Consider the following 23702-nt stretch of genomic DNA (forward strand, 5'->3'; position numbering starts at 1 on the left):
AAAATTTATAAAAGTTGGTAAAAATTGATTTTCGACTCAAATATCTTTTCAAAAATTTTAGATATTGGCTTTTAACTACATTTATCTTTCTAAAACTATTGTTGTTAACATTTAGTAAAATTTTGAAAAAAATCGAATTGATAGTTTTTGTACAAAAAATTAAATACCTAAAAAAAATTTAACAAAAGTTGGTAAAAATTGATTTTCGACTCAAATATCTTTTCAAATCTGTAAAATATTGGCCTTAAACTAATTTTATCTTATAGAAAATATTGTTTTCAACATTCGATAGAATTTTGAAGAAAATCGAATTGACGGTTTTTTTTTACAAAAAATAAAATTCTAAAAAAAAAACAATACTAAAACTTGGTAAATATTTACTTTCTACTCAAATAGCTTTTCAAAAATTCAAAATATTGGCTTCAAACTTATTTTATTTTACAGAAAATATTGTTTTCGATATTCAGTGATTTTTATATAAAAATCCAACAGTCCGTTTTTTCATAAAATATAAAATCTACAAAAAATAGTACGCAAATTTTGTTAAAATTGATACGAGTACATATAGACAAACTTTTAAGCAAGATAAATCGACAGACGGGATGGGAAGTTATCAGTGTGGGTCGCATCCCAGCCTCTTTTTTTTAATAAAATTATAATAGATTATAATCTCAAGTTCGAGATTTTTAGGAATGAAATACTTGCATACACATAATTCCTATAAGTCCGAAGCAAAATTGAAATAGAATGTACATTTTTAACTTCCCATAGGAAGTTATTGTAATAGGTCCTATTTGTCAAGTTGAAAATTTTGATATTTTTTGACGTTTTAAGCTCCCTAGAGTCGAAATAAAAGATTTTCAGAAAGATGTATGTGCGTGCGTGTGTACGTGAATACGTTCGTACGTCCGTTCGCGACGTTTTTTTCGTCGTCCATAGCTCAAGAACCAGAAGAGATATCGACTTCAAATAAATTTGTTATACAGATAATAATGCAGAAGAAGCACAAAGGGCTCTCAAGAAAATTGCATGGGTGTTTTTTTTACAATAGCAATTTGAAAAAAAGATAAACATTTTGGTTAACCCTAAATATCTCACGAACCAGTAACGCAAGAGACTATAATTACATTTTATATTATATATTGTAACGTGATACCAAACAAGGATATTTTTGTAAGAAAATCCAATTAAATAAAAAAATTTTCTACCTCAAAATTGTTTCATCACCATAAGAATTTTGTGCAATGAAATATATAGTTTTTGACATCTGGTAAAATTTTGAGAAAAATCGAAATGACAGTTTTTTTACAAAAAACTAAAAACCTAAAAAAGATTAACAAAAGTTGGTAAAAAATGATTTTCGTCTCAAATCTCTTTTCAAAATTTTCAGATTATGGCTTTCAACTAGTTTTCACTTATAAGAAATATAGTTTAAAACATTCAGAAAAATGTTGAGAAAAATCTAATTAAAGGTTTTTTTTTTTAAATTAAAAACCTAAAAAAAAATAATAAAAGTTTTTAAAATTTGGTTTTTGACTTAAATATCTTTTTCAAAACTTTGAGATATTGGCTTTAAACTGCTTTTGTCTTTTAAAAAATATAGTTGTCAACATTCGGTGTAATTTTGAGAAAAATTTAATAGCCGGTTTTTTTTACAAAATATAACAAAACAATGCTAAAACTTGTTAAAAACTTATTTTCTTCTTCTCAAAAATTAAACAAATTGTCTTGAAACTTTTTTTACTTCACAGAAAATATTGTTTTCTATATTCAATAGTGTTTTTTTTTATAAAACTGCAACAATCCGTTTTTTCATAAAAAAATAAAATACACAAAAAATAGTACTCAAATTTGGAAAAAATTATGTTCGGTTCTTGATATCTCTAAAATTAATTTCATTCATTCAATTTGTAAAACTTTAGGAAAAGCTACTTATAAAAAAAATTATTTAACAAAAGTAGATTTTAAAACTTAACTATTTCCTTATATGAAAAATATTGTTGGTAATTTAGAATTTTTTAAGAATAATTTAACAAAAAACTTTTTAAACCAACCCTACAAACTTTTGAGCAAGACAAATCGACAGACGGGATCGAAAGTTATCAGTGTGGGTCGCTTCGCAGCCTTTTTTAATAATTTTGGGATGGTTCAGTTATGTTTAGAACAAAATTTAAGCCGTTACCTTGGCAGCACATCTCCATCCGATGGACCAAATTTTTGATGACGTTAATGTGCCGAATTATCTAATACTTTTGCTTCCGATTTATTGCTGGCTTATTGACGTACACCTTTCATAAAGAAAGAAGTTCAACGGCCAATTAACATTGCAACGACGTAATATAGAATAACCATCGTTTTGTTAACTGTGTGGCAAGTGGCACGGACCTGTTGAAACCACATAGGCTCGTTTCACACTACACGATTTTGACCGTACGGCAAAAAACCGGACGACGAAATTTTGTTAGAGGCGCGAAAAAATGGCTTATATACTTTCATATTATACGGCCACGGTAAAATGCCGGCGGCACGCCGGCCGTGTAGCTACCGTCTTATGCTACAGTATACGCCAGCCGGACGGCGCGATAAGATTAGTGGCATACGTGACGAAATGCAAATGTGGCAGAGTTCGATCAGCCACTTCAAGACACAAGCACAAGCATAGGAACCCTGCATATATCAAGTTTTATAGTACGGTTAAAACCGTATAATGATGGAATTAGACATTGATCTGGTTTATGCCGTCCGGTTTTTTGCCGTACGGTCAAAACCGTGTAGTGTGAAACGAGCCATATTGTAAAAATTGATATCTTCCAATTTTTGGATATAAAATGTTCGTTTTTATCTCACGGTAGCGAATACCGTTTATCAAAGAAACTGCCTGACTGGCCTCATTGAGGAAAAAATACGGCTCGAAGATGCCTCCAGCTAATAAACTGCACTCTTTGTGGATGCAAATAGGGCTTATTGATGAATCAACTGAGGTCAACGTGTTCCTCATCAGTTTATCACTGAAGATGATTTCCTTCAAAAATTGGTCATCCTCTCTTGCAGTTTCTTGCCAACATTCTGACCATTGACGACTCGACTTAAGTTCTTGAGTCAATTGCACTGTGGAAGCGTGTTAATGGAAGTCTGTACGCATAATGTCCGTCCACGATGAGTGTGAGAGATGCAATTGTTATTAACGACCACTAGGACGAGTTGGATTAGGCTTGTACGAACTTTTGTCTGAAAAAATAACGACCATTTTCACAATAAGCCTGGTTTAAATTGAACTAATCTGAAATTGCAAAATTTCAAATAAAATGCCGAAAAAGACTTGACATTTATGTTTGATTTACTTTCACTATCGGCCCTCAAAATTAAACCACTCTTTACAATTTAGTTTAAACTTATTTGAAAAACTCTAATAAAATAGGTTTTCTAAGAAAATATTTTTGACATCTGGTTAATTTTTTAGAAAAATCGAATTGACAGTTTTTATACAAAAAATTAAAATCCTAAAAAAAATTAACAAAAGTTGGTAAAAATTGATTTTCGATCAAATGTTTTTTCAACTTAAAAAAAATATTTTTATCGAAATTCAGTGATTTTTTGTATTAAGATCTAACAGTCAGTTTTTTTATAAAAAAATAAAATCTACAAAAAATAGTACGCAAATTTGGTAAAAATTGATGTTCGTTTCTTGATATCGTTCAAATTAATTTCATTCATACAATTTGTAAAAATTTAAGACATGCTACTAAAATTGGTAACAAATTGTTTTCGACAAAAAATCTATTTAGCAAAACTTGATTTTCAAACTTGACTATTTCTTTATGTGAGAAATGTTGTTAGTAATTTTAAAATTTGTAAGAATAATTAAACAAACAACAACATGATAACCTACAAACTTTTAAACAAGACAAATCGACAGACGGGATGGGAAGTTATCAGTGTGGGTCGCATTCAAGTCTCCTTTTATTTTTTATTTTAAAATAGAGTTGGGAGTTCGTGTACCGCAGTCCAGCATTGTATTTGAGATTTTCGATGTTTTAATTTCGCTTGAAAGTTCACTTTTATAAAAACAGACATTCGTAAACAAATTTTGAATATTCGAAAAATATTTAATTGAAACATAGATTTGAAAAATTAAAAAAAAATGATAAACCCGCACTGTTTCTTACTTTTAGGACCGAAATATTAATAAAGCTCCATAAATGTATATTTATGTACATTTATTTTGAATTAATTTAAAGCTAATTGAATTTATTTTGATTTGAAAAATTATACTTCATTCGCAGCCAATGTCAAATTTATTTAAAGAACAAAATAAAAAAAATACCACTCAATCAGCTTTTAAAAGTTAAATGCAAAATAAACTTACATACATATATAAGTTCACATTGCGTCAGATATAACAACTTAAAGTGCCATCATTTCACATCCTTGTGCCATCATTTTCACGAACATAACAAATAGCTTTTCAAAAATCTTCAAAAACTCAGCTATTGATAATTTGCCAGGAGCAGACAAAAATGTGTGTGTGTTTTTTTTCTGAAGGCATTAAGTGAAATCAATAATAAAATATATGAACACATACACAATATATGTATATTGTATACGTAACGAAGCTATTTGCCCTAACCAATATAAAGGCCACCACTTAATGTATTCTCAATTGCCGCACACTCAAAATATCTTAAAAATATATATAAAATAAAAACAAATCTGATAGATCCTTAACGTTTTTTTGTTTGTAAATTCTATAAAAGAAATAAAATTATGTATGTATGCATATATATGTATATATATGTATGTATGTATTATTTGAAAAACTGAGTAAAGAAAGAAAAAGAGCAAGTCAATATGGAAATTTAGACATTTTTCTAGTCCAAATGGCAATAAGCTTGAGGAGGGTACGAGTATTCTATTTGCGATGATGGAAGAACTAAATTGAAGTAAAAATATATATTTCTAAACCAAGTTATTTATCTACCTTCATTCATTTTTCTATCTAAATTCTAAGATCCTCCTAAAAATAAAAGATAAAAAGAATTGGGTTTTCTAAAGAATGGGAAACTTGTTATGACCTCGATTGGGTTGCAAATAATTGCTCAAAAAAATCGAAAACATGAACAAGTTTTATGAACTTCAAATATATCTTCCAAAAGATGAACGTGACGTTGTCTTAAAAATACGCTTAAAATATAAAAAAAGTTTTTGAGTTCCTAAAAAACAAGAAATTATTATTCCGTTACTTTTGTTTCTTGAAATAACAATCATTCAAGCTAAAGAAATAAGAAAAAAAAATCTTACAGGCATCTTTTTCAAAACTAAGGCAAAACTAAATTTGAATTGTTTCGAAATTTTAAGTTTTTGAAAATTTTGGTTAAGTTGTTAATAATTTTTAATGATATTCAAATACAATTTGTGAAAAACTGAAGGCTCGGAATTATGTTTAAATGAAAATTAAATCAATATAAGTGTTTGAGGATTTCTTAAGAAGGGTTTTACAATAATTTTTTTTTATTTTGAATAGCACGTCGTCATTAGAGCAGATATCACTTTTGAAATTGTAATCTTTAAGCATATTTCTAGTAAAAATGATGCTAAGACATCAACATTTTGAAAAGTTACTACAAAAGTCGTGAAGATTTAGCATTTATATGTTGGCAAAACAAAAGCCGTCGGTCGTGAAGAAACGGTCAAACTTTTGAACAAATTTGAGCTATCGGGACAAAGTGAGTGATGTTGAAAATTGAAACATTGTGTTGCTCAAGAACTGAGAATATTCCATATGTGGTCCGTAGAGTTGACGAAAAGCCAGTTTCGGTCACGTTTCGATCTTTCGAACTAGGAATTTCAATAGTTCATATAAAGATTTTGGTTTTAAGGCTTCAGTTATTGCTATAACTCAAGCTTGTTGATCAACATCAATGCCGTATCTTTTTTTAACTGAATATAATTTTCATTCAGAAACTATCTTCAGATAACGTTAATCAGCAGAGTTTTGAGTGTGTTATTTCTCAATCAAAATCAAATCAAATGGGGTGGCGCAACAGTCCGTTGTGAACCAGGGCCTAGTGACTTACAACTCTCAACCATTCCAGTGTGCGAGTAATGTTGTCAGGAATGGAGGGGACCTACAATTTTTTATGCCGAATCCGAACGGCTAGTTTGAGAAAGCACTTTTTCATGACAAGAATTACTCTTGAAGGATTTGGCAATTCCTCGCAAGAGGCAGTACCCGCGAAAATTATTTTTTTTAAATTAAGGTGGCGCAGGCAGGGATTGAACCCAAGACCCCTTGCATGACAGTCCAACGCACTAACCATCATGCCACGGGTACTACATATCTTATTTATTATGGACGACTTTAATCTTAGTGGCCATGCATAGTGATTCGATGCCCCAGGCTTAAAAAAAGTGGAATTAGAGGTTTTAAACTAAAACAACAAATGGCATCTGATGTTGGCAGGTGGCAAGATTGAGAAGTGACTTCCCTACAAAGTAAGCCAAAAAACGCATGTCGTTGCTTTGAGGGTTAGTTTCATTGGCTTAGGGTAATTAGTTAGCTCAGTGCGAAAGGAACCGTTCTTCAATACGAATATGATTGTTTCTTAAATCGAAATTAAATTAACTCTCTAAAACCATGAAAGATATTGAAGTAGTTTGTTTATTTACGGTTTTCATCATGGGGTAATGAGTTACTCCTTGTGGCCGCTATGTGGCAGCTTAGGGTTATTTTGTTATTTAACTCCTTTAGACTGTTTTCGTTGGGACTGAATGATCCATAATAAATTCAAGATCTTAAAGATAGAATTCGATAAGTTGTTGAGAATATATATACATATGTACATAAGCAATTAATGTTTCAAAACTTCAATGCTTCTGGTCCTCCGTTAAAATGTAACCCACTTTCCATACAGCTTCATAAGCTGCACTTGCATCGAAGAAACGTATCAACTTTTAGTATTACAGATCACAAAATCAGAAAATGGAGCTTCGTGCTTTAGATTATTACGACAATTAAATCAATTTTTCAACACTTGTGATATGGATGGAATTTACAAATCCATTATTTACCTTAAACTTGAATTAAAACTCGAATATTTGAAAAGGTGATCCTTAAAGAAATTGAAATCTCTTCAATAGACTCTAAAAAAGAGCTTTGCTAATGATAGGTGATAGAACTATAACAGAGTCTTTAACGTGGCTTGAAAAGCGTCGTTATGTAATAAATCTTTCTCTATTTTATCAATATTTTTACAATTATGCTTGTCAAATTAGACAATTGAAACCACACCCCCCCCCCCAAACCAAAAAAAAACTATTCAACAGTAATACTTACACTTTCAGAAAAGCTCATCACTTCAATATAGGGCTGAGTTCTAAACGTACTGTTAAATAAAGAGATTCTTTATTTTACAGCACATTAAGAATGGAAAATGTTTACAAAACTCTATTTTTTCCTTACATTTTGATTTTCAGAAACAAAAAGAGGCAAGTTATTAAAATATTGCAAACGTAAAATAAGTCATGCTAAAATGTATGAAAAACTTTGGTTATTTGGCTGATACCGTGCTCTTAGCAGTGATAATATCTCTTGTTACAAAACTCTTTAAAAACGTTTCAAAAATAAAATCTATTGCTTCTTTTGTTTTGGTCTCAAAAATATATATAAATATATAGCAGTTGATTCGAAAGTCGTATGTGCACTTACAATGATTTGCATTTTCTCACAATTTTCATTCTGCTTAATAAATGTAATCTTAAGTCCACTTACGTGGGATTTTTTTTATTAAAAACATTGACAAATAATCTTTAATCGACTTAAGTTATTTTACTTAATCATTCAATCAAAAAGGAAGAAAATACAAAAAATGAACCCTGGTTTGACGAAGAATGTCTTGAAGCTCTTAAAACATCATAAGCGTCGTTGAGGATCTTCCGTAACTCCACACCAAAAAGATTATTTAAGGGTTTTTATATAGAGGCCAAAAAGAATTTTAAAGAGCTTTGTAAGACAAAAAAAGGTATATGCTGAAAAAGTAAGCAGACCGACTAACATCTTGTAAAAACTCCTCTGATTTTTGGAAACTGGCTAGGGAGCTGAATGGAAAACGTTTTATTATTCCCACAAAACTGTCTTTAAATGTAATGCTTTCCCATTTAAGGATCTCTTAAATCCTATAATAACGCCGACAAAATGGCAATTCGCAGCACCGGGATTCGTAGTCGATTCCCTGAACTGGGCATTTACATTAAGCGAGTTGGACGTCACGCTGAAGATGCTTAAAGATGGAAAAGCAACCGGATCGAATGGATTTTTTTAAATTTGGGACTTTCATGCTCGAAGAGCACCTTTCGAAACTTTTTAATGTAGTTTTGGAGGGAGAATTGTCTCCAGATGAATTTCGAGAGGCTTTTATATTTAGATCCCACAAAAAAGGATCGTTATTTGATGCCAATAAAGTTATTTCCCTTTTAATGCATCTTACAAGATATTTACAACGATGATGCATAAGCATATTTCTTAGTTGGATTGAGACCGGAAACAAGCTGAGGAAGTTCCTGGTTGGATTTAGACCAGGATATTCAACAATAGATAACATTTTTATATTCAGGAGTTTGGGAAAGAATTTCTTGAAACAAAGAAAAAAAGCTGTATGTATTTTTTATCGACTTTAAAGCAGCTTTTGATACAATCGATCGAGGTGCACTATTCTATTTATAAGCCGTATAGTCTTGGGATATCGTTGAAGTTTGGTCGCGTTCTTGATAACCTATATAGAGGAACAAAGGCGGATACATGGACAGGTTAAGAACTCTCAGACTAATTTGAAACCTCATTGGAAGTGAGGCAAGGTTGTACATTAAGCCCTACTTTGTTTGAACTATTCATAGATGGCCTTTAAGACTACCTGGCGGGTGGAGTCAGTTTAAAAGGGATGCGGATTAAGCCACTCCTGTTAGCAGTGATATAGTCATGTTTGCGCATTCAACGGAAACTTTTTGCAGCTCTGGGTTAACAGGGCTTACCAGCATTGTCGGCTATGGAATTTAATAGTAAATATAGATAAATTGAAGGTTTTGATTATTAAAAATTGTGGTGGATGTAATGCATCAAATGAAAAATGGAGCTATAATCGCGAAAAAATTTAATGTGTGCGAGACTACCAATACCTTGGCATCACTGTTACAAATAATTTAAATATTTAAAAACATTTGAAGGAAAAAATGGTTAAGGTGAAAACTGCTATTAATATGACATGGAGACAATGCTTCATGAATAAGTGTATTGCGCATAGTAGCAAGTTTAAAGAATTTGTAGCAGTAGCTGATAGCACACTTTTATATGGATCGCAGGTATGGGTATGTAAAAATCACAATTCGGTTGAAAAACTCCTAACGCACTTTATAAAAAGAATATTTCATTTGCCGAAAAATACGCCAACTGCGTAATAATGCTGGAAACGGGTCTCTCTCCTTTGTTTATAAAAACATTGAATTTGCAAGCGGACTTTTTGCTTAACGCTTTAAAAATGAATGATTCACGGGTCGTGAAAAAAGTGGCTTTAAAAGCCATACAAGATCAAAACAGTTGGTATCGAGAGTGGCAAGATCTTGCTGAGGAATGTCAAATTAATTTCTATTTACCCATCGAGGATTTAACAACCGCTAAAAACATCTTTTATGGTTTGCAAGGCTTTATTCCGATTTTGACTGATATCGCACCAAAGAATGATTTGGGTCATCCCTTGTGTGACAATCTCAGGAACGGCGATTGGATGATGGATTACATCTCACAGAGATTGAGACGTTTCCAGGATTGCAAGAAGCTCGCCAAATGGTTGAGTCTTCCATTTGAGCCATTGAAGACAATTCCAAGATATTTAATTCCATGCTACTTTGATGCTTTCCTCAATTGAGTCTATCACATGCTTGTTAAACATTCCTATTCCTTGATGCCTGAGTTTATTTGTGAAGGAAGCAACTTCGCTCAATCGCTGGGCTTGGCCACCATTCAATTCCTTTCCACATACAAGACAGCCAATTTTCCAAAGTTCAGTACAAGTATTTTGCCTCCACCACCACCAGAACAGTGTGTTACTTTATCAGCCGGTCTTCCTCACTTCGCCACTGGCTACTTGCGTTATTGGGGTCGTGATACATTTACCGGCCTTCGTGGTAATCTTTTCCTCACAGGCAGATTCAATGAAGCTCGTTACATTATCATTGGATTCGCTGAATGTTTGCGTCACGGCTTGATTCCTAATCTCCTCGATGGTGGAGCTAATCCACGCCTTCACTGTCACGATGCCGTATGGTGGTGGCTCCATAGCATCAAACAGTGCATCAGCAAAGCACCAAAAGGCAAGGAAATTCTCAAGGACAAGGTGTCCAGAACCTTCCCTACAGACGATTCTCCACATTGCTCGCCTGGCGAACACGATCAATTCCTTTACGATGTGATGCAAGAAGCACTGAATGTTCACTTCCAAGGGTTGCAGTATCGCGAACGTAATGCAGGTTACGAAATTGATGCTCACATGAAAGACAAAGGCTTAAACAATCAAATTGGTATAAACCCCAACACTGGCTTTGTGTTCGGAGGAAATGCTTCAAACTGTGGCACATGGATGGACAAAATTGGTTCGTCGGAAAAAGCCAACAACCGAGGCAGACCAATAACCCTACGAGATGGATCAGCTGTAGAAATGGTCGGTCTACAAGTTTCAGATTTGAGATTCATGGAACAGCTTAGCAAGGAGGCAGACAGATCTGTGGAAAGATACGGAAAGAGTAGTGAGAAAACGACATATACCTATGGCGAATGGGCGGATCGCATTCATGAAAACTTCGAAAAATACTTCTTTGCTAATAAAGAAGAGCGTAGCCCATTGGCCAATAAGAAGCTCATCTACAAGGACTCCCTGGGAGCAACCTAAAAGTGGACTGACTCTCAACTGCGTTGCAACTACCCCGATTGGCATGGTTGTAGCTCCAGAACTCTTTAATCCCTTCAATGCTTGGCAAGCACTTGAAGTTGCGAAAAAGCATCTCCTAGGACTCCTCGGAGTGAAGACACTCGATTCAGACGATTGGAACTACTGTCGAAACTACTACAACAGTGATGATTCATGAGATTCCACAGTTGCGCACAGAGCAAACTATTATCAAGGACCCGAATGGATTTGGCCAATTGGTTTCTATTTGAGAGCTAAATTGATTTTCGCCAAGAAATGTGGATACCTCCCTGAGACTATTGCCGAGACATGGCAAATCCTTCAAGCGCACTTAAAAGAAATTCAAACATCCCACTGGCGGGGATTACCTGAGTTGACTAACGAAAAGGGAGCCTTCTGTCTTGACTCTTGTCGATCGCAAGCTTGGAGTATTGCTACTGTCCTAAAGGTCCTTCATGATCTTCATCATATAGGAGGCGATTTATTGTAGATCTCGAACCTTTTTTTTTATGAAGTCATTTTATAGGTTGATAAGAACTGTAGAGCTGAATATGTTGCAGATGCGTCTACAATCATAACCTTGCAGAGAACAACTATTTTAAGGATTCCAATAATGTCCATGTAAAGTATAGAAAGTATTCAGAAAAGACTTTTTATCGGAAGGTCAAGTGACACATTTATTGAATGAAATGAACGAACATTTTTGATTGTGTAATTTACTATTTTCATAATGATAATATTTTGAGCAACCTTCTTAAAACGTGTATCCTTATTAAACATATTTGTGGTTAAAATTTTCGAGTTAGATTTTTTGACGAAAGAAAAACTTGTCCCAAAGTTCAGAAAAAAAAATATAAAACTCACACAAAAATAGCAGACAAAGAGAAAATGATCCCTTGTGGCTTGTGCCCTAACACCCGGCACACAAAAATCTGATTTTTCGAGGATGATGGCGTCAACGTCGACAACGAAAACACTCTGAATTTGATTTCAAGAAAAAGTCAACAACAACAAGAAAAAAAGACTAACTCTCAACCTTCCAAGGTTTACTTTTATTAGTTGTTTTTTTTTCGTCTTCCAAAAAAATAAAAAAGTTGGCGCCATCACTCGCCTAAAGGTGATGAATAATAGGTGTACGAACGTAGTGTATCCTTCAGGATATGGATGTCAGTTTTTTTTGTTATTTTGAACTTATATCATGACTTACAATAAAATATACAAGTCTATATTATCTCTCAGGATCACGATTTTGTTGCTCATCTTTTTCAAAGGAATACAAAAGAAAATAAAAGAAGTCGAAAAGGTGAAAAAGGGAAAAAGTGACATTTAAAGGAAACAAAATGACGATTTCGATCAATTTTGATAAAGTAAGTCTATAAGCAATTTAAGATGTTTATATATGACTTCACATTCTCATCTTTATAAATATATTCATCTGAAGAAAAGGGATTTCTGGTCTACTTTTGATAACTTATTTTTTTGATGTTGTTATTGTCGATTTTGTTGACTTTTGTTCACTTAAATTAAAAATTAAAGAAAGTAAGAAGTGCTCACATTTTGCACAGACCCAGTTACATAACATTAGAATGGAAAACACTCACGTATTCAAAAAAGTCGCATAAATTGTGTGTGTTAAGTGAAAATAGTGGTGGAAAAGGATATATAGGAGTATATACATTTATATAGAGAAATTTGGCAGGCAAAAGTAAAGTACTTTTCTTCCATCGCCGGAAAAGAGGACACTTTGTCTGAAAGCCAAATCAAATTAACCTATAACGATATGAAGTCAAAATAAGAAGAAGAGAAAGCTCTGAAGTGAAGTAGGTATAACTTAGAAAAAAATAACTTAAAATTTTGTTTTTATAGCATTTTCTTGTTTTTGGACGGAAAAGGTAAATTTATTTTAAGTAAATTTGTAACGTTTTTCAGGAGATCAAAATTTAAATATTCTTATATAAAAGAAATGCTTTCAAAAATAAATTTAAGTTGTAGGACATTTTAGAAAATATTTTTTAAAGTATTTTGTATTTATTTTATTTTTTTTTTTCATTGTAAGGTGGAAGGTTTGCCATTAATATTGGATACTTATACATTCCAAAAGACCACAATGACCATAGTCTATTCTAAATGTGCCAATCGCAAGATCGTGTGGTCTTATTAGGGTCACACGCTTCTTCGAGAAATAAAAGTCAGAAAACTTTCCTTTGTTTTGCAGTGAATTCAAATATTTTGTAGAAAATTGAATAAATGCATGAGTGTGTAATTTTGAAACGATATTTAAAAAAATCCGTGTTTTGTGAGTTAAAGTTCAATCTATAACTTACTACATCGATTTTTCTGCATACACTAATTCAGTGTTTTTCAACAGGGACGTTCTATCAGATCAACAACTGAGCGTCTAGTGGACAAATTTTAATCCACGGGCATAGTACAAAATGTTCCCGAGCCAGTGAGACAAAGAAGTGGCTGTAGTGTGGAGAATGTTAAATCCGCTGAGGCTTCAGTTGCAGAAAGCCCAAATTCGTCGCTCACACGTCGTTTTCGAGCGTTGGGCATCTCTGTGACGTCGCTCGTTGTGGCGAATTTTGCGAAAAGATCTTGGCCTACATCCTTATAAGATTAAATAAACGCAAGAACTGAATATGTCTGACCGCCAGAAGCATTGTAGATTAGTGAATTGGGCTGAACGCAACAACTTGAAAATAATTTGGATTTTCATCGAAAAAATTACGGTTTGGAGTGGTTTCTGGGCCGAGGGCGTCATTGGGCCGTACTTCCTCTTCCTAATGGGGATCGCTAAAGTTCAATAATAACTGAGTCCAATTGGATAATATAGACTTGGAGGACATGTGGTCCTAACAGGACGGCTCCACAAGTCACACAGCAAATGTTACAATCAATTTATTGGAAATCAAGTTTGGAAAACGTGTTATCTCCGAAATGGCATAGTCACTTAGCCGCCTGAGTAGTACAATTTCACACCACTGTTAGACTATTTCCTGTGGGACTTAGTCAAGTCTATAGTGAATGCCACCAAGCCAGTGACGATTGATAAACTTCGTAAAAATTTGTGCTTGAAAACCATCGAAAATTGTGTTCAGCGTATGGACTTCTGCAAGCGTTCCCGTGGTGGCCATGGAAAAGAAATCAAGTTTCATACATATTCGCGTAAAACGTTCTTTCAACGAAAGTTTAGATAAGAGACATCACGTATTAGTAATTAAGTAAGACATTTGACACATTAAATCACTCAAATCTTATTGAAGCTCTAATTAGAATTGGAATTCGTAGCTCTTTGGCTGATTGGCTGACCGAATATCTGCTAAACAGAACATTTTGTGTTAAAATGAAAGATGCTGCGAGTGAGAAAAAGTGCTGAGATATGGAGTTCCGCAGGGATCTAAACTGGGTCCAATTTTGTTTGTCTTATACGCTAACTGTAGCTGTGCTTGCTGGAAATGGCTTGAAAACATTCGCGAGATGTTGAGCGAAGAGATCAGCCTTTTGTTTCGGGTTTCCAATCCATTTACCATCTTGAGATTTTATCGGCGGGTTTTGTGTCTGAGGTCTTTTTAGGCGCTTAGCTGCTTTCCATAAGGAGTATTCTGTAGAAGCATCCGTCGTCAGACTTTTCAGGAATCTACTTAGTGAATCATTTTTAAACTCACACTTATTTTTTTTAATTCGTTGTTAAGACAGTTAAAAACTACCTTATCATCTGGGAATCTCGTGGATTGCCATTTTCTTCTAGCTCTTCTTTTTTCCAATATCGACTCCTTTATTTCGATAGGATATTTTATTTCTTTTTCTCTCGCATTCGACTTACAGTTTGTTGACAGAAACAACGAATGTGAAAAACCCTTTGTCACGCTCAAAGAAGTAAGAAGCATGTGTCAACATAAGTTGTCAAACAAAAAATCACCAGGGTACGATCTTATAACTGCTCAGGTTCTGAAAGAAATGCCTCTTATAGCCTTCAAGAAACTCCAATTTATAATAAACGCATGCCTTAAACTAAGATATGTGCCACCAACAGAAGTTACATCTTACAGACCAATATCACTTATACCAATCATGGCAAAAGTTTTTGAAAAACTGCTACTTAAAAGGCTTAGCAAAATAATTGAAGAAAGAAGACTAATTCCGAGCCATCAGTTTGGATTTATAAATAAACATTCCACGATAGACCAAGTGCATCGAATTACGGATGTTGTGGAAAAGGCACTTGAAGAAAAACAAGTATGCTCGTCTGTATTCTTAGATGTTGCTCAAGCTTTTGACAAGGTTTGGCACTTGGGACTTGAGTACAAACTGCATAGGGACTTCCCCAGGCAGTACTACGAAATACTGAAATCCTACGTTACGAACCGACTCTTCAGAGTACAGTACGACCAAAGTTACTCGGAACTTAAGAAAATTAAAGCCGGTGTACCACAAGGAAGTGTCCTAGGACCAACCCTGTATCTGTTATATACAAGGGATATTCCAGTGGACATCAACGCTATCATGGCCACCTTTGCTGATGATACTGCAATATTGGTGCCAGATAAATCCGTTACGAAGGCTACACAAAAATTGCAAAATGCAGTCGATTAAGTTAGTGATTGGACGCACAAATGGTGTATCAAATTAAACGAAACAAAATCGACGCATATAAACTTTACAAACAAAAACATAAACAATGTTCCAATTTTTATAAACAGTACAGAAGTATCTTACTCCAATACCGCCAAATACCTTGGAATGAATTTGGATGGAAAGCTTAAATGGAAAGAACACATCAAAAAGAAAAGAGAAGAACTAAACTTGAAGTACAGAAAAATGTTCTGGTTAATGGGAAAGAACTCTGACATATCTATCCAGAACAAACTAATGTTATATAAGCAAGTATTGAAACCCGTTTGGACATATGGCATCCAACTATGGGGCTGTACAAAGAAAACAAATGCTGAACCCATCCAAAAATTCCAAAGCAAGGTCCTTCGTGGAATAATAAATGCCCATTGGTATATAAGAAATAGCGATCTACATTGTGACCTTCAAATTGAAATGATTACAGAAGTGGTTAAGAAACACGCTGTATCACACAATCAGCGACTGCAAAGTCATACTAACTCTGAAATGGAGACCGTATTAAATGTACGAGACAATGTTCGGAGATTAAGAAGAACCAAGCCTCATGAGCTGATGGGCTAAAAGCTACGGGAAAGTGTTATAACCTTAAACTTCCCCCAATGCGATTTAAAAATTAAGAAATAAAAATCATTTGTCGATCTTTCATAGATTGGTCCTGATTCACCGGTGGTTTTAGTGCGGTAAGAGTCCCACACTACTCGGTACCGATTCTTACCGATTGTCTTTTGAAGATTTCCATCGGATAAAAAAAAAAAAAAAAAAAACAAAAAAAAAACGCTAACGAATTGCTACGACTGCTCAAACAGAATATTTTCTTCGCTTTTGCTGATGATACGGCTCTTGTCGTTCGCCATAGTTGTCTTGATACGGCAACAAAGATAATTCAAGAAGAATTCAACATGGCAGTTAGATAATGTCACTACAACGGCTTGGTAATAAATGCATCAAAAATGATACATATCAGAAGTCCACAGTTTAAACCGACAAAACAAAAGATTTATTTACAGAATTAGTAAACAACTACATGTTTTTGGGAGTAGTAATAGAGAGTCACTTTTTATGGGATAAACACGTAGACAAATTGAGGGTGGACCTAAAGAAAGCGATGTTTGCACTTTCTCATCTAAAATACCACACTAACCACGATGTTTTAAAACAAGTGTATTACTCGTTGATGGAATTTAGGATACGATATGGTATACTTGCTTGGGGTAATGCAGCTAAAGGCCATATTATCAAAAAATACAAAATACAGCTATACACAACAACTATCAACAAACTTATGACATACTTTTTAAGCAACTACAAGTTGAAGATATTTTTAAGATGACAACAATAGTAGAATACTTTAGCGATAACCGATTCGAACAACCAATTCAACACCAACTCAATACTGGAAGACGTGCACAAGGAATGTTTCAGATACCAAGAAACTACAACAACTACGGAAGACGTAAACTTCAACTTACCGTAACAAGTATAATCAACGGACTACCAAGAGAAAATGTCATGATTCAAAACTTTAAAAAACAAATTCATTAATTTTACAAATTAAAATTTTATACATATTTTATTTTAATCGATACATATTTTTTTTGTTTAAATTGGAACTTTGAAATTACACTTTATATAAAATCCAAAACTTTGCTTACTTTCATTTTAATATACATAATTGAAAAATATTCTTCTGCAGACAAGCTTCGGCTTCGTAGATACTATTGTAAAAACTTTATTTAGATAAATAAAAAACAATAAAACAAATGGGCTTCTTAGATTTGAATAAAGGGCTTCTGATATTCACTTTCTGCTGCATATAATAGATATTACAGCTTAGAAGCCTCGTTTGATCTTCATTCTGTTGTGTAGTGTTTCTTAAAGTTTTTATTTTTTAAACTTTGATAGTGTTTTTTCTCAAAACGTTATTTTTTATACTGAGTATTAATCGTAGAATTTTTGACGCATCAAAATCTTATTTTTTTTTGTATTACAGGTAACTATTTAGACTTATCAAAATGAATGCTTTGGATACTGAAAAAAGAATTTGTATAGTGCAAAGTTGCCATGCTTTAAGTCTGTCATTTCCGTCCAAAGGGAATTTATAGACGGGAGTTAGGTGGTACTCACTCAAATAAATTGACAATTATGAAGATGGTGAACGTGTTTGCGAATTTTGATACCAATTTTACCTGACCTGACTACACCATACTTTTTTTTAAGGGTTATATCAAACGGGAAGTCTATTAAACGAAACCCAGAAATTTGACTGGATTGAGAAATTCCATAATGACAATAATTGAGTCGATCCCAACTTGAACCCTTTAGACCGCAATGAACATTTTTTCGATCAGGTAAGCGTTGAGGTCATTTGCGGTCTATCATCTTGTAAAACAATTATCTATTTGAAATAAAATTAAATTTTTACTTACCTTTATTGTAAAAGGTGATTTTTTAAAAGCTAAAGGAAAGTTTTTTAACACAGAGAATTCAGAAAAATGCATACAATCTTTATTTGAATCGATAGTTGGGTTCATATAATTTAAAGTTCAAAAATATTGCATGCAAATGTTAACCTTGACTGCGCCACAAATGGTCCATCCGTTTAGTCCAATTTTGGCACACTCTTTCCAACATTTCGGCTGGTATCTCCCGAATAAATGCTTCAAAATTGAAACGTCAATTGAAGCCCCACAAATAATAGTCTAAAGGGCTCCCGGAAATTACGCCAGAATTTTTTTTTTGGAAAAAACGCCAGAAACTAGGCCAGAAAACCAATTGATATATTCTGGCCTAATTTCCTAATATCAATTTTGAAAAAAAGCCAGAAAATATTTTGCATTTTAAAAGTCGCTACTTGGTCAATATTGTAGACATTTTATCACAACATTAAAAAACAGCCCCTGACATGCACCCGCGTGGGGGGGGGCGGTCGCGGGCGCAGCGCGGCCCGGTGCACGTGGCCATGGCGTTGCGGACGTGGCGCGGGCCGGCGCGGTTACGGCGTGGCTGCTACGCAAAAACTTACTAAAGTTTTCAATAATTTTTTGTATTTGTAACAATTTATTTAAAAAAATAGAAAAGAACAACATATTTTTACTAAATGTAAAGTTGCAAACATATGTAATTTTCGTTTGAATCTGCAACTGCTTGAGCTTGCAACTTTAAGTTGCACTCCGCGCATACTTTCATATGTCTGCACGGCAACAACACAACGGTGCATGTTTCTTTTTCACTACGTCAAGTGTCAATGATGATATCGCGAAAGCAACTAAACAAAATTTCTTACAATAGATGATAGAGACAAAGAATGTGTATTAAAACTGTTTATTTATTACAACAATTCATACAAAATACAGTTTTCTGGCGTTTTTTCCTAAACATGAAAAGGAAAAACAGCCAAAAATTTAATTTCTGGCTTTTTTTTTTGCCTTTTTTTCATTTCTGAAAATGGAAAAAACGCCAGAAAATTTTTAGGAAAAAATGCCTGAAATTCCGAAATTTTGTCAGACAAATTTGGGATTTTTTCCTAGGAAAAAAAAAGCCAGAATTTTGTATGAAGAATTTTCTGGCGTTTTTTCCAAAATAAATTCTGGCGTAATTTTCTGGAGCCGTCTAAAGGCGTTAAATGGCACCATTTAGGCGGCCAAATGACTGGTCCCGAACGTGAAATCTTGTTGAAACCACATGTCATGCAAATTAAACTCTTGCATTTTGGGCAAAAAAAAAGTTGGATATCATCTCACGAAGAAGTACAATCCAATGATGCCACCAGCCCATAAACCGCAACAAACTGTGACTTTTTCCGGATGCATTAATAGTTCTTGCAATGCTACTGGCTGATATTCACTCCAAAATCGACGATTCTGCTTATTTACCTACCCATTTAGATAAAATTGAGCTTCGTCAATAAACACAATAAAATGGAAGAAGCGCGTGATAAACTTTCTTAACAGAGCTCGCATTTTGATAATAAAATTCAATAATTTGCAAGCGTTGTTCGTTTGTAAGATGATTCATTGTTTAATTATAGACCAAACTGGGGAGGTTTGACAGTGAAACAAAACAGGAAACGTGCGTCAGCTGTGTTGCAAAAAGATAATAGCTAAAAAATCACCCTATACATAACCAACTTAATTTTCAAAAACAAACATAATAAAATATTGCGTATACGCCTAAATGCACAATTTTATTTTAATTTGGTCCTCCTCTTCTGCTTCTTTAACAACAAATTTTTTGCTCGAAATTCGTATGAAATTTTCTCTAAAAATTGTTTTCTTAACTTCTTCATTACAAGCAAAATATATTTTGTATCTTTTTAGAAGGTTACCCCAAGAAACCGTAATTGTTTGCCTAAATTTACTTATGTGTTAAATAACTGATTAAAAAATGTATTTTTCTGAACAAGGTTTTATATTTTCAAGACAATGTTTATTGATCAAATATGTAAAATTTTTGTTTGTATTTTAAAAAAAAACTTTTTGTTTTTAAAGTTAAAAAATGTTATAAAAAATTAACTTGAGTTGATAATTAATAAAAGCTCTAACGATTTTCGAAAAAAAAAAAAAACAATTTAATTAATAAGCTTTTTTATGAGAATTTAAATGACATTTTAATTTCCACAATCAAGTTTTTAGCAAGAATATTTTTAAATTAAAAAATATAGGTTGTATTGCTAAACATTCGAGTAGTTTTTGGATTTATTAGCAGGTTCGTGAAAACTTGCATTTAATTTAAAATATTTTCTGGGTATCTTTTTGCTTAAGGTCAAAAATAACGCTGATGATGTTTGATTTGTGAATTTTTACACTCATTTTCAGTTCGTCATTTCACAAAAATTAATCTAAAATCAAAAATAAACAGTTGATTAAAAATATTATCAAAGTGCTGTCAATTTCAAACAAAGTTTCCTACCAATTGGTTTTTATTTCATGACAATTTACTTGGAATTTGAATTAACAAATGTTTAAATAATTTTTAACACAAACATTCTACTTTATTAATAAATTAGTAATGATTTCTTTAAAAATGTGTCAATTGATTAACGAAACCAATTTAATACTATCAAAGTTTACAAAAAAAAAAATGTGTGTTTATTTTGTTCTTTTGTACCTTTGAACATGTTTTTTTAAAAAAGAAAAAAAGCAAACAAACTTTTTTTTTGAAAATCAATTAACTTTTCAATAATTCTGCTCAAATACTATTAATAAATGAATTGCTAACTCCGAGTATAAATTCATTCATACAATAGAAAATAATTAATATTTGCTTTCCTTTTGTACATTAAAACACCTGACTTTGTTCTGTTCGCATGTGGTTGGGCAGGCCTAGCGCTTGAAGAAAAAATATGTGTTCAATAATTTCAAAACAGCAACAGAAACCCTACCCTTATAATTACTTTCTTAATTGCTTAAACAAATTTAAATAAGAATTTTAAATTAAATTGAGTTAAAACAAAAAAAAACAGAAACAGTGAAAAGAAAATTATCACGTCCATTTTTATTTTTTTGTTTTAAATTAACCGTTGATTGTTATTTACCATACCGCCATCCACCAACACATCATTAAAATAAATTTAATTAACTCAGTGCATTCCTTATACATTGCGTACATATAATTTATTATAAAAGAAAAACATGTTGGAATTTTCGCTTTCCACAATATAATTCATCAAAATGGTTTTGATGGTTTAATGAATGTTGACGATACATTTAACCACAAAGAGAATCATTATGGCTTTGTGGTGGAAATGATATTAAACCAAAGCTTTAGAGTGAACAAAAACAAATAAAAAAAAAAACAGAGTTAATTTTTGTTGCACATTTGATTTTTTGTTTTAAATATTTTATTTGCCATCGTTGTAAATAAATTGAAATATTCTGATTTTGACACAAATTGGACGAATATGTTGTTTAAAAATACAAAAGAGACATTTTAGGGAATTAAAAATATTTTAAATATGTTTTTGATACTTATTTAATTTAAATATATTGAAATTTGTTCAAAAAATGTTTGAACAGGGTGGGGCGTGGCTACTTCCTTATTTGAAACTCTAGCAACTGAGCGGCTATTAACAGTAGAGCGTTGGTTTATGGGTTGTTTGAAATACATTATCTCAGGTTTTCGTTATGAATCAATGTCAATAATGCAGTGTATAAAGCAAAAGCGCGCGTTAGCCGTGGAGGCCTACTTTTCTTTCAGCCGTTCGATCATCGCAATTCAGCGTGCTTTCAGAAACCATTTCAATATAGCACCTGCAGGTCATGTGTCTGATCGAAAATCGATTTGTTTTTTAGTGGACACATTCAGGGATACCGGTAGTGTGCAGAAGAAACATAATGGAGTTTCCACTACCGTCAGAACGCCAAAAAACATCGAAAGGGTAAGGGCGGCAATTTTGAAATCACCTAGGCAATCTGCACACAAACATTCGGCTGCTTTAGGGATTTTTCACTCACACAAATTGGCAGTGGTTCAACAACTAAATCCGCGCGATTATGTTGCGCAAAAAAAAACATGTGAAGCCTTCCTCGAAAACCTGCCTCAGAACGCTTTTGTTTTCATTAGTGACGAGGCAGATTTCTATATTTCAGGATGTGTGAAGAAACAAAACATGCGATATTGGAACCCCGAAATCCCGAAAGCCTCTGCAGAACATGTGAACGTTTGGTGTACAATATCCAGAAATGGCATTATTAGCGCGTGGTTCTTGGAAGAGAACAAAAGAGCAGTTGCGGCCAATTCTGATCGTTATGTTAGCATGATTGTGGATTTTTTTCTGCCCAAACTTGAACAAATAAATGTAGGAGAAGTGTGGTTTTAACAGAATGGCACAGCTCACACGGCAAGAAGGTCAATGAATACTTTGCGTGAACACTTCCCCGAACGGCTCATCTCTCGATTGCACGATCGCCAGATTTAGCCCTATGTGATTTTTTCCTGTGGGGCTACCTTAAAACGTTGGTATATACTGATTGTCTAAAGACCTTTCATCATCTTAAAAATAATATTCGTGCTGCTATCGCCGACACACGCATAGATATGCTGGAAAAAGTGGAAACCAATTTCAAACTCGGACCAATTTCACCACAATTTCACATTTTGCACCTCCGAGATGTTGTTTTTAAAACCAAATAAATCAACATTTCCAAAGCTTTTTGTGTTATAATATTTTAAAATAAGAAAGTAACCATGCCCACCCTGTGTCATGAATACAAAATTTAAATGGGCAAACAAATTAAGAAAAATCAGTACAAAATGGGATTTTTTAAAGGAAACAGCTCGGATTTTAAGACTTACGAAATTTACAAATACAAATACGCGTAATTTCAATGTACACAATTCTTCATGGCTTCAACATTCAGGCCAGACAACACCCGATAGAAGCACCTAACTCAGTTGGTCAACAAGCCCACCAGATTATCGGACGTAGAAGGTCGAGTAGAGCACACTCTTAACTTGTTTCTTCGCTCTGACCATGATAAATACACTGTATGTTTTCTATGTCCTCTAGGCACATCTGATCCATGTGTTATATCTGTACATTTCTTGTGTCAACACTGTCCAGTTAAGAAAAGAACTTCTTCGTTTCCGTTGCTATAAGGCCAACCCTACCGAAGAAAGCCGGAAAAAGTTCAAACAAGCCAGGAAGGCCTATAACCCCCATATTCGAAGGACCAAATTTTTGCATGACCAAAAACTATGACGACAAATACTGAAATGTCCCAAAGACAGTAAGAATTTTTGGTAATTTGTTAAAAAAATGAGCTCGTTGTCAATGAGACACTGACAGTGAGAGTTATGACTTCGTCTGTACTTGAGCGAGTTAGTCGTTCTCTGGAACCAAAAATCCTTAGAGATTTAAATACACTTAAGTCCACTGGTCTTATGGTATCTCCTCGCTATTGTTTTAAAGATGCGTTCTTGAACGCTGGCAAAATCACTCCGTAAGCTTTCTCATCTGTCCTACTCCTCAGGTTTCTTTCCGAATCTTCCTCAACCTCTAACTACCGACCAAATGCACTTACGTTCCTTCTTTCCAAGGTCATGGAAACGCTGATTAATTATCAACTTAAGAAATATCTCGAAAATAGAAAGCTTCTTATTGATCGTTAGTCAGGC

At 33.4% G+C, this 23702-nt stretch overlaps 1 protein-coding gene and 1 pseudogene across 3 annotated transcripts in view; one reads left to right on the plus strand and one right to left on the minus strand.

Moving 5' to 3' along the window:
- LOC129949971 (uncharacterized) overlaps positions 1–23702 on the minus strand; it is a 286002-nt gene that overhangs the window by 243969 nt on the left and 18331 nt on the right. The window lies entirely within an intron of this gene.
- LOC129950375 (glycogen debranching enzyme-like) lies at positions 9528–11451 on the plus strand (annotated as a pseudogene).

The sequence above is a fragment of the Eupeodes corollae genome, chromosome 3 (assembly GCF_945859685.1).
Source record: "Eupeodes corollae chromosome 3, idEupCoro1.1, whole genome shotgun sequence".
NCBI classification, from domain to species: Eukaryota; Metazoa; Arthropoda; class Insecta; order Diptera; family Syrphidae; genus Eupeodes; species Eupeodes corollae.